Genomic DNA, 12,453 nt, shown 5'->3' with positions numbered 1-12,453 from the left:
TGACACCCTGTAAAAAGTTTCCCCTGCATATCTGAAAATTGAAATTACATGACTTTGCCTCATTTGAGGGGTTCTTTCTAAGGGTGGTGGGGTTTTTTGGGGGGGGGGGATTGTTTAGTTTTTGCTGGGCAAAAAAATTTCCACTTGTGATCCTCGGGTCATATATGACCCGGACTAAAAAAAAAGGTTGGTTCTAGCTACTGGATTACTGCATTGATTTTTTCAATTCAGTTTTCATTTCATTGTGTTCAGAAATGTTCAAATTAGTATACTAGGAAAAGAAATATTCAAAAAGACCATTCCAGTAATTAGAACCAACCTTTTTTTTAGTCCAGGTCATATATGACCCGAGGATCACAAGTGTATAGTAAACGCGAGAACAGCAGGATTAAAGGAAAAGAACCCTTAAATTTGACATACTGATACAGAACAGAGCAAAGTATTTTAACAAGACTGTGACTTATGGAAGAGATTTTTTTTTAAAAAAAGTGTTTAAGAGCAGCCTGATATTGGTAACTTTGTGGATGCATCTATATTTTTTATTTTGACTGCATTAGGAAGGGGTTTAACATTGCCCACTGCTAAATGGTGGTCCTTTTAATAAAATTCTTAAATCTCACCCTCAGCTTGGAAGCTCCTAGTAATTTTACATCCAAGTATTAATTGGGTCTGCCCTACTTACTTTTTTTTTTAAGATCAAGCAAGGTTATTGGTGCTGCTGCAGTAGAGTGTGTTAGATAAATAAGACTTTCTTGATCTAGCAGGAAACTTTTTGTTTGAGTTGATGAGTCAGGGTCTTAACTTCAAAGAAGAAAATCCAACCTTCTTGCCAGTCTCTTTGATGGGCAGTTATAATATTAGGAAATCTCAATATCAGAAGGCCCAGAAAGAGAACAGGATGGCTTGGAGGAAGTTTGGTGGGTAAATTTAATTCTATCACAGCAGTTAATAATCTTTTTATATCTAGAGCTTGGTGTTCCATCTCTCTTGAATTTAAATGAAGAGGGTATTAGGCAGAGGTTTTTCCTACATACATTTTGAAAACTCAATTGTAAAGGCTAATTATGGAGTCCATTTATAATTTACCATCGCTTTATTCTGCTTCTTATTGCCAAACATATATATATATATGTGTGTTTTCGTAGATTTTCACGGGTAAGGGTATGACGGTATTGGTATATTTGGGTTTCTTCTCGTGTAGGATTTAGAAATTTCTGGCGACGTTTCGACGAGGTCCCACTCGTCATCTTCAGGCTGGTGCTTCTGTCCTTGTTCTAGGGCGAACACAGCGAGACCTGAGCTGCCTTCCTTCTATAAATACTGGTGGCTGGGTGTGGTTTGATGGCTCAGCAATTGCCTGCTGTGTAGAAACTTCCTGGTGAGTCAGTGGGGTAACACCTGGGGTCATTGATGTAACTGAGGTATGCTGATTAGTTAATGATTGTGGATTAGGCGTGATATCCTGAGTAGTTGGAACTTGCAGGCTACTTGGTTGTTTTGCAATGTGTTTTCTGAGTCTGGTTTCAGTTTCTATGGCTGAGATACGTTTGTTAATGAGGGCTGGTTTCCAGATGTCTGATAGGCGGGAGGTATCATCCCAGGGAGTTTATCAAATACCATGTAAAATCTGCCCAGCCACATATATTGGACAAACTAACAGGAGAGTAAATGCATGTGTTGCAGAACATAAGAATGCATTAAAGAAAAAACCTCCTCCCTTTCCAACACTTCAAAACTACAGGACATGAAATTGATTTTGACAGTACTAAATTAATTTCCAAAACAGAACACTATAGCAAAAGAATAATCATGGAAGCCATCGAGATAGAAAAACATCCCCAAAATATGAACAAGCGGGATGATACCTCCCGCCTACCAGACATCTGGTCAGAGGTAATTACTCCAGTCCATGCAGGAGCCTTTCAGGCTTATAGCAACCAGCTATAACTCACAATTGGAAAGTCAGAATGTCACAGAGATCCAAAGCTGAACGATAATCTCCCACACAGATCTCTCCAACCTTCCCCTTTTTCAAGGTTTCAGCAGCGTCATTAAGTCTTATCACCTGTGCCCTATAATTTGCTTCTGCGTTTGTGCAGCTGCTCTTGTCTTCCCAGCATTCTCCAGACCCCAGCACTCAGAATAGGATTACTCATTAACTCTTCCCCTTCTGATCCAGATGAACCTCTGGCTGGAGAGCTGACTGAATCCATTCCCCACTCTCTCTCTTCAGTCCCTTCCTGCTCCCTGTCTCTCCCTGTCTCTGCTTCTGGTTCACTGTCTGATTCGTCCTGCAGCCAAATTGGTCTTCTGTGAACAGAGGGCCCCCACTCCTCTGTGTCAAAATCAGCCACCACAGGAGCTGGCCTGAAGCCAACCACAACAAACAGCAAATCCCATCTAAAATAAATTTAATAAATTCTCCATGACAGGTAACAGAATGGAGATACAAAAAGGAAACAAAAGAGCATCCAGTCATGCCTGACCATTTCGATGTATGTAGGTGTTATTCCATAAATATTGTGGAATAATCTTCTCTTTCCCAGGGTAATCATTTCATTAATTGATGGCAATTTTCTTAAAGTAAGATGCTAATGATATCATAGCAATTGACCTATGGAAGAGGAGACGAAGAAAATCCATTGCATGCTTTTATTTATTTATACTTATATATTATACTTTTTAACCACCTTTCAAATAGAAGGATCAGATGTAGCACCTTTGATACGGTTTCAGTGAAAATACCCACAAAGTCTGGTATTTTAAGAAAAGTGTGATACAGCTTTAGCTATAACAACTCTTAGTGGCTCACTTAGTACTACCCAATTCAAGATTTATCTATGGCATATGTAGGTAGGGATGTAAAGATGCAGTATTAATTTTTGCTAAAACGTAGATACTTTGTCAGAGATCCATCTTACTTCTGGCAGAGTGTAAATCCCTTAGGCCAAGTATTTATTATGAAGCCCATCTATATAATTTGTGGCACACACTATGTAGGCATTAAGATATAATGTTCTTACGAAGAAAGATTTTGCAGCATTTTTGTCTGGATTCAGTCCTCTCAGCAGTGCAATGCACAAGGTCACATGGGAAAATGAAATGTATAAACCATAATGATGATAATGATATTTGGGGAAACAGAGCCTAATCGCCTCAGAAGCGTATGCCACAATAAATGTGCAATATAAAACGTCTGAGCAACAGTAAGAGAACAGCTGGACCCGAACCATTAAAACAAGATGTCTCACTGCTCACACAAATTTGTTGACTGAGCTATAATTGACTGGTTCACTCCGATACATCATTAATTAAGGTTGCAACCACAAATGCTGAGTTTTCACATAACCTGGCAAAGCTAAGGAAATCACCATTATAAGTTAGATGGGTATTTGCAGCCAATCAGTAAATCAGGCAAGTTCTTTGATGGAAAGTAGAAGAAAGGTTGGGTTAAATACATCAAATTAAGGTAAGTTTGTACAGAATTTCAATAGCCACTACAAAATGTGCTCCTCTGCTGTAAACCAGCAGGAAACCACTACTTTTCTCCATGCAGTCCCTGACTGAAAGAACTAAGGAAAATTAAAATAAAAAAGAGAGTGGAACCTAATGCATTTACATGAACATTTTACTTTTTTTTAATTTTTGAAAAATAGGGAGGCATTTGATATGTGTATGGATATGATTGATCATGAACATGATGAATAGAACAGAATAGAATTCTTCATTAGCCAAGTGTGATTGGACACACAAAGAATTTGTCCTTGGTGCATATGCTCTCAGCGTACATAAAAGAACAGTACATTTGTCAAGAATCATAAGGTATAACAGTGATATTCATAGGGTACAAATAAGCAGTCAGGAAACAATAAATGTTAATATAAACTGTAAGGATAAAAACAACAAAGTTATAGTCATACAATCATTTGTGGGTGGAGATGGGTGACAGGAACAACGAGAAGATTAAAAGTAGTGCAGACTTAGTAGATAGTTTGATAGTGTTGATGGAATTATTTGTTTAGCTGAGTGATGGCGTTTGGGGAAAATCTCTTCTTGTGTCTAGTTGTTGCAGTACTCTATTGCATCATTTTGAAGATGGGAGTTGAAACAATTGTATGTCCAGGATGTGAAGGGTCAATATATATTTTCACAGCCCTCTTTTTGACTTGTGCAGTTTACAGTTTGGGGGTGTGATGAGAGATGACTGGGAGGTAACTGAGATTTGGCTGAATTTTTGTTCCCAGTCACTCAAACAAGTGAAAATTTGGATCCTGTGAGTAAATTGATTTGCTGCATATCTCATGGAAAACTGGGCTGAGGCCTAAACTGTGGACTATAATATCAACCATCCTATATAAAATGGAATCTACCAGCAGAATCGATATATCTTCCTCCTTGCTTTATTTATGATACAGTGACACCACATTTGCAACCCATCCTCGAATACAGCCCATCTGTTTGGAACCCATATCGCATCTCAGACATTAACACCCTTGAAAATGTGCAAAGATACTTCACCAGAAGAGCCTTCATTCCTCCACTCAAAATAGAGTACCCTACAAGACTAGACTTTCAATCCTGGGCCTAGAAAGCCTAGAACTAAGATGCCTTAAACAAGATCTAATTATTGCCCACAAGATCATATGCTGCAACGTCCTGCCTGTCGGCGACTACTTCAGCTTCAACCACAACAACACAAGAGCACACAACAGATTTAAACTTAATATTAACCGCTCCAAACTTGACTGTAAAAAATATGACTTCAGTAACCGAGTTGTCACAGCGTGGAACTCATTACCGGACTCCATATTGTCATCCTCAAACCCCCAACACTTTACCCTTAGATTATCTACGGTTGATCTATCCAGATTCCTAAGAGGTCAAAAGAGGCGAATACAAGTGCACTAGAGTGCCTTCCGTCCCCTGTCCTATTGCTCTCCTATATCTCCTATACCTTTCTTCTATTCCTATATCTCTTCTTCTATTCTTTCATTGATATGTTCTATTACTATATCTTCTTTTCTATTCTTTCATAGATATATTTTACTATGAGTATCTCCTCTATAACCTTCATCATGTATTTTACTATGTGTGTGTGTGTGTGTGTGTGTGTGTGTGTGTGTGTATATACACACACACACACACACACACTAAAACTCTCATTGTGTATTTGACAACATAAATAAATAAAAATAAATAAATAAATAAATAAATATAACACTGGAAGTTACTCCATGGTAGGACATTACACTAGCCTTCCCTTCCCTATTTTTATTCCTTCTCTTGAATTATACGCAAGAAGTTAAATCTGCATCATCTTCAGATTTCTCAGTGAGCTGCTGTCACTATTGGTTTTGGTTTTTAAAATGTAGTTTCTTAGCTTATCTTAATTGATAATGGAATTTTTAAAATAAAATTAATAGATGAAGTGGAAGAGAAATTCATTTTAAATCAATAAATGTTAGTGAATGTTCCCACTTTTTAGAAATATGATCTTAAATACAAGTAATCTTAGCTTACCAACCATATGTTCACTGACCATTTGAAATTATTAAAGGGCTAAAAAAAGACACTAATGGCCAGTCCTTTAAGTTCTGGCCTTCACTGCAGCCCCCTAATCACTTGATCTGAATGCTTGGTAACCAGCTTGCAATTTTATGGTTGTCAAGTCCAAAGGTCACATGATCGCCATTTATCACCTTCCCTGCTGGCTTCCCACAAGCAAAGTCAATGGGGAAACCATCAGTGAACCATACATTAAATTCCAGTTAAGATGATTTATTGCTTTGGCCTATACACAAGAATCTAGTCAACTGTCAGCACTAAATTGACACTAGTTACAAGTCAGCAAAATTCAAGAGGAACTGAACTTGGGTCACTTGTGGGAACATAATGACTTCAGGCTGATTCTTCTCTTGACTTTAGCCCCAGACTTTGCATGCTTTTCTCCTATACACATCATTTCAGTAAATTTCTCATACCCTCCCCCATCCAGTAGCAGCAAACTTGACCATACTGTTATCATGCCTTGTGAACCATCATACAAGCTCCCCACTCACCAGCAGACACTTTTGACTCCATAATGTACCAACACAACCAACCTTACCTGATTGACTGCTTGAAATCTGCATGGCACTCAGTTAATTAACCACTAACCTTGCTGAACAAGGGGGTTGCCAGAATCGCCACCACTAAATGACATGACAGCATCACTTATTGGAAATTTTGGTCCCAATTGCCATAGTTTAGCAAGGATTAATTATTGTGATAATCCACATGGAAATATACTTTTGAGGTGTTATTATTTTTTATTATTATTACAGAATGCGTACATATGTCATGTCTCAAAAGTAATAAGTCATTAGTGGATATTTTGAGCTATTCTGTTTTTGCAGAAAATATTTATTCCTAAGTTTGAATAAGAGACTGTTCAACATGATTAAGCCTGAGATTCTCTGCAGAGCAATTTACAATGTGCTGTATTGTTGCTTCTTTATTCCTCCACTAAAAGAATATTTTAAAAAATGTATTACACTGAAAACCTTGAAGCTATCCAGCTGAATCTTGTCACCTTAATATTGCTTAATAAATTTACCACCTCTGCTATTATCATTCCATTTTGCCAAAAGAAGAGGAAGGTGTGGGCACTTTTATGCTTTGCCTATCTTGAACTTTTTACTGAATGAGATCCTAAAGATAATCATCTTCTCCCTGATCTCAAATTTGAATATAATCTTACTTTTGAATCTCAGATTTCACACAGTTAGCATGTATATTTGTGGGGCTCTGTGGTGAATCGTATTACAACGTGAGGCATTTTAAAAAGGAGGAAAATACCATCAAATAGTAATAGTCAGCAATCTTGCAGGAATTATGTCTATTTCTAAAAAAACATATTCTGATCTTGGCCATATTGTCCATACTGTTTTTTGAAATATTGCAATAGAGAACAGGATCCTGGGAAAATTTTCCCTTTCTCTATGTGAATAAAAAGCTTGTCGTGCAACCATTTTATGTGGCTTTTCATAGAATGCTCTTAAAAATTCTGAATGTGCCACCAGCACAAGTAGATTTATCAGTATGGATATGTTCTTAATAAATATTGCATAAACTCCATTGCTCATTTCTTAGAAATAACAGCTGCAGCAGCATTAGCCTTTCCCTGACACTTTGGTTTTCTTGCATAGGCATCATTTGTCACAGGAAAAGTTGATGTCACATCTTCCCACCTGCAGCCCAAATGGTTAGGCCTAGGAACTGGATTTTTTTCCTCCTTCTGTTACTATTTTATACAATAAAACAACCAAATCTACCTGCAACAGGGATCAGAAGTAGCAGCTAGTTTGTGAAATCCAGGCAAGAGTCAAGAAAGGGCTCTTTGTTAAAGGCTGCAGTAATTTTTTTTGTCTAGCAACTATTTGCAACATTATGGAACTTGCATGCAGCAGTTAATTCAGTAAGAACCACCCATCTGAAACAATAGAACTGCGGGAAAAACAGGTCCTCCATTGAGGACCTGTACACTGCACGAGTCAAAAAGAGGGCTGTGAAAATATTTGTTAATCCCTCACATCCTGGACATAAACTGTTTCAACTCCTACCTTCAGAACAACACTATAGAGCAGCGTTTCCCAACCTGTGTGCCGCAGCACACTAGTGTGCCGCGAGACACAGGCAGGTGTGCCGCCAAGCTCCCCGCCCGATCTGCCCCCTCTCCTCCGCCGCCGCCCCCTGCCTTGGGGTGCGACTTTTCTTGGCGGCTGCGGCTGCAGCTTCAGCTCCTCTCTCGCAGCCCCCTGGCTGGGAGCGCTTTCGCTGCGAGAGAGGGCTTTCTCCATCCGTTTCGGGAATGCACGCCCCGCTCATCTCGCGCGCGCGCCGCTCCCCTTTTCTCTCAGCCCTCCCTGGCTTCGCTTCTCAATCCCTCCCTCCTTCCGTCTTTCCTTCCCCTCAGCCATTCTGTCTGGGGGTCTCCCGCTCTTCCCTTCCCCGCCTCCCAGGCTTTGCCTTTGCCACCCCCACCCTTTTTTGGTTGACAAGGAGTCCTTTGCCGCATCCCGCAGTTCGCACTCGGCTCGAGGCCGCTTTCCCTGGCTGCGCTCGGAACCGACAGGGCGCTGCTCTTTCTCTCTCTCACTCTCTCCCGTGAGGCGGGGGAAGGGGGAAAAAAGCAAAAAAAACCCCTTCTTGCAGCGTGCTCATCCCTTCAGCAGCGAGGGAGGGAAGTCAGAGGGTGAGGGAGCGAGCGAGCGCTCTTGTCCTCGGTGCCCTCTGCAGCCTGCCTTCCTTCTTCTTTGCCGCCGCTGAGGGACGGAGAGAAAGATAGAAAGGAAAGAGGGAGGGAGAGATAGAAAGGAAAGAGGGATGGAGAGATAGAAAAGAGATAGAAAGGAAAGAGGGAGGGAGGAAAGAGGGAGGGAGAGATAGAAAGGAAAGAGGGAGGGAGAGATAGAAAGGAAAGAGGGAGGGAGACAGAGAGAGAAAGAGAGACATAGCAAGAGAGAGAGAAAAAAAGAAAGAAAGAGATAGCAAGAGAGAGAGAAAGAGATAGCAAGAGAGACAGAGAGACAAAGAGATAGCAAGAGAGACAGAGAGACAGAGAGAGAGAGAGAAAGAGAGAGAGAGAAAGAGACATAGCAAGAGAGACAGAAAGAGAGCGAAAGAGAGAGAATGAAAGAGAGATAGCAAGAGAGGCAGAGAGAGAGCAAGGGAGAGAGAAAGACATAGAGGGAGGGAAGGAGGGAGAGAGAAAGAGAGCAAAAAAGAGAGGAAGAAAGAAAGAAAGAGGGATGGAGAGAGAGAAAGAAGGGAAGGAAGGAAGAGAGAGAAAGAGGGAGGGAGAAATAGAGTGAAATGGAGGAAGAGATTTTTTTTTGTCCAAACTTTTCTTTAGCCCCCCCGCACACACCCCGTCCCCCCGTTCAGTGTTCTCCAGGATTTTGAAAATATGAATAATGTGCCACGGCTCAAAAAAGGTTGGGAAACACTGCTATAGAGCACTGCACACCAAGACAACTAGACACAAGAGCAGGTTTTTTCCTGAACGCCGTCACTCTGCTAAACAAATACAGTAATACCTCGTCTTACTAACGGGGGAGGTTCGTAAGATGAAAAGTTCGTAAGACGAAACATTGTTTCCCATAGGAAACAATGTAAAGTCAATTAATCTGTGCAATGAAAAAAAAACAACGCAAAAAAAACGCCACCGCCCGGCTGTCATCTTTTAAAACAGCTGGGGGGCTTCTCAGCATTTTCCGGAACCCGAACGCCAAACCCAAACTTCCGGGTTCGGTGTTCGGGAGGCCTCCGAGAAGCCCCCCCAGCTGTTTTAAAAGGTGACAGCTGGGCTCAGCGGCCTCCCGAACCTGAACTTTTGCCGAACTTCCGGGTTTGGCATTCGGGAGGCCGCCGAGAAGCCCCGCCACCCGGCTGTCACCTTTTAAAACAGCCAGAGGGCTTCTCGGCGGCCTCCCGAATGCTGAACCCGGAAGTTCGGGTTTGGTGTTTGGGTTCAGGAGGATGCTGAGAAGCCCCCCGGCTGTTTTAAAAGGTGACAGCCGGGCAGCGGGGCTTCTCAGCGGCCTCCTGAACCCGAACGTTTGCCGAACTTCCGGGTTTGGCATTCGGGAGGCTGCCAAGAAGCCCCGCCGCCCAGCTGTCACCTTTTAAAACAGCCAGGGGGCTTCTCATCATCCTCCTGAGCTCAAACGCCAAACCCGAACTTCCAGGTTTGGCATTTGGGAGGCCGTCGAGAAGCCCCGCCGCCCGTCTGTCACCTTTTAAAACAGTCGGGGGGCTTCTCGGCGGCCTCCCGAACATTGAACCCGGAAGTTCAGGTTTGGCGTTCGGGTTCAGGAGGACATTGAGAAGCCCCCCGGCTGTTTCAAAATGTGACAGCTGGGTGGCGGGGCTTCGCGGCGGCGGCGGGTTCATAAGAAGAAAAAAGTTCGTAAGAAGAGGCAAAAAATTTCTGAACCCCGGGTTCGTATCTCGGATTGTTCGTAAGACGAGGGGTTCATATCATGAGGTACCACTGTAATTCCCTCACCACTGTCAAAAAAGCTCCCAAAGATGTGCTACGTCTTATTTTCAGGGGATGGCTTATTTTTTTTCAATGAATTGTATCCTGTATCCATAACAGGATACAGCAATAATTTATCCAAACATGCAGCTGCATGTTGGATGTGTTTTAAATCTGATTGATGCAGCATTTCAGGATGCGATTTATGGACACCAGTGTTATATATGTTCTGTTTGGGAATGCTGCAAAACGAAACGTCTCCTATGTCTTACTTTTGGGGGATGCCTTATATTAGGCAATTCTACGAAACCTCTCCTATATCTTACTTTCAGGGGGGGGACTTATTTTTGGGGAAGCAGGGTATTAGTCTTTTCATTGTTCCTATCACTCACCTCCTCCACACATGACTGTACGACTGTAACGTTGCTTGTATCTTTATGGTTTATATTAACATTTATTGTTTCTTGATTGCTTATTTGTAACCTATGACAATCATTAAGTGTTGTATCTCATGATTCTTGTCAAATGTATCTTTTCTTTTATGTACACTGAGAGCATATGCCTCAAAGACTTGTGTGTCCTTGTGTGTCCAATCACACTTGACCAATAAGGTATTCTATTCTATTCTATTCTATTCAAGGAACTAATAAGCAAATAATAATACCTTTTTCTATTTTACTGAATTGACTGGAAAAGTACTGCGTGTTAGGCAACATTTTCACTAAACAGTTGGGGGAAAGTATTCATATTTGGACTGGGCTGGTCAGAAACTACTGCTTGCAATGGCATTCTATTCTTTAAGGGTCTACAAACGTGGCCATTTTAAGACTTGTGGACTTCAAATCCCAGAATTCCTTGTGCTGGCTGAGGAATTCTGGGAATTGAGGTCCACAAGTCTTAAAATGGCTAAATTTGACTATTTTGTTCAAAGAAATAATAAGCAGCCTTTAAGGAGGGTTTCAGTGCTAGGTATAAAAAAACTGATGTAAGAAAGAACTAAAACTTAAAGACAACACTGGTGAGTTCTAGAGACAGGGGAGGAAAAGTGTGCTCTTGAAGTTTTCCAAAGATATGCAATGGACAGAATTGGGGTTGTGGGGTTGGTATCTTTTCTTTGTTGCTATAGAGCAAGGGTGTGTTGCGTCATGTTGTTGTCACATGACGTATTGTCACTTCCCCCCCCCCTTTGTTATACCAGGGGTGGGTGCAATCAGTGTGTGACACATCCAGTCCATGATCCATGAGGTTGACACTCCTGCTGTAGAGGATACATACATACATACATATATGTATTCAAGTCCCAGTGAGGGTATGGCTAGCTGATGAGGCCAGAACAAGGCCGAAATAGATCTATCGTAGTCTCCCTTAATTTCCAAATTCAGCAAAAACATGTGACATACATATATATATTTCGTAGATTTTCACGGGTATATGTATGTAGATTGTTCTGAGTTCGGGTTTTGCCCCGTGTAATATTTTGAGTGTCTATGCGACGTTTCGGTGAAATCACATTCACCATCATCAGGCTGAAGTTTCAAGCTTCGTGCTGTTGTAAATATGGAATTCCATATTTACAACAGCACGAAGCTTGAAACTTCAGCCTGATGATGGTGAATGTGATTTCACCGAAACGTCGCATAGACACTCAAAATATTACACGGGGCAAAACCCGAACTCAGAACAATCTACACACACACACACACACACACACACACACACACACACACATATATATATATGATGGTCTTGATATATTCGGGTTTCTTCCCGTGTAGGATTTGGAAATTTCTGGTGACGTTTCGACGAGGTCCCACTCGTCATCTTCAGGCTGGTGTTTCTGTCCTTCTTCTAGGGCGAACACTGTGAGATTTTTTTATCTGTACCAAAGGCTGTCTTGATGTTGTGTTTGTGGAGAATTTTACTGATTTTATCTGTGGTGCCTTTGATGTAAGGGAGGAGGGCGATGCCATTGTTCTGTTCAGAACAGAACAATGGCATTGCTCTCCTCCCTTACATCAAAGGCACCACAGATAAAATCAGTAAAATTCTCCACAAACACAACATCTGTGACACAGAACAGAACAATGGCATCACCCTCCTCCCTTACATCAAAGGCACCACAGATAAAATCAGTAAAATTCTTCACAAACACAACATCAAGACAGCCTTTGGTATAGATTAAAAAATAGCCAACATCCTAAGAAACCCGAAAGACAATATCCAGCTACAAAACCAGGGAGTTTATCAAATATCGTGTAAAATCTGCCCAGCCACATATATTGGACAAACTAACAGGAGAGTAAATGCACGTGTTGCAGAACGTAAGAATGCATTAAGGAAAAAAGAAAAAACCTCCTCCCTTTTCCAACACTTCAAAACTACAGGACATGAAATTGATTTTGACAGTACCAAATATATTTCCAAAACAGAAC

This window comes from Erythrolamprus reginae, chromosome 1 (genome assembly GCF_031021105.1).
Source record: "Erythrolamprus reginae isolate rEryReg1 chromosome 1, rEryReg1.hap1, whole genome shotgun sequence".
NCBI lineage: Eukaryota > Metazoa > Chordata > Lepidosauria > Squamata > Dipsadidae > Erythrolamprus > Erythrolamprus reginae.
This window is presented reverse-complemented; position numbering follows the sequence as displayed.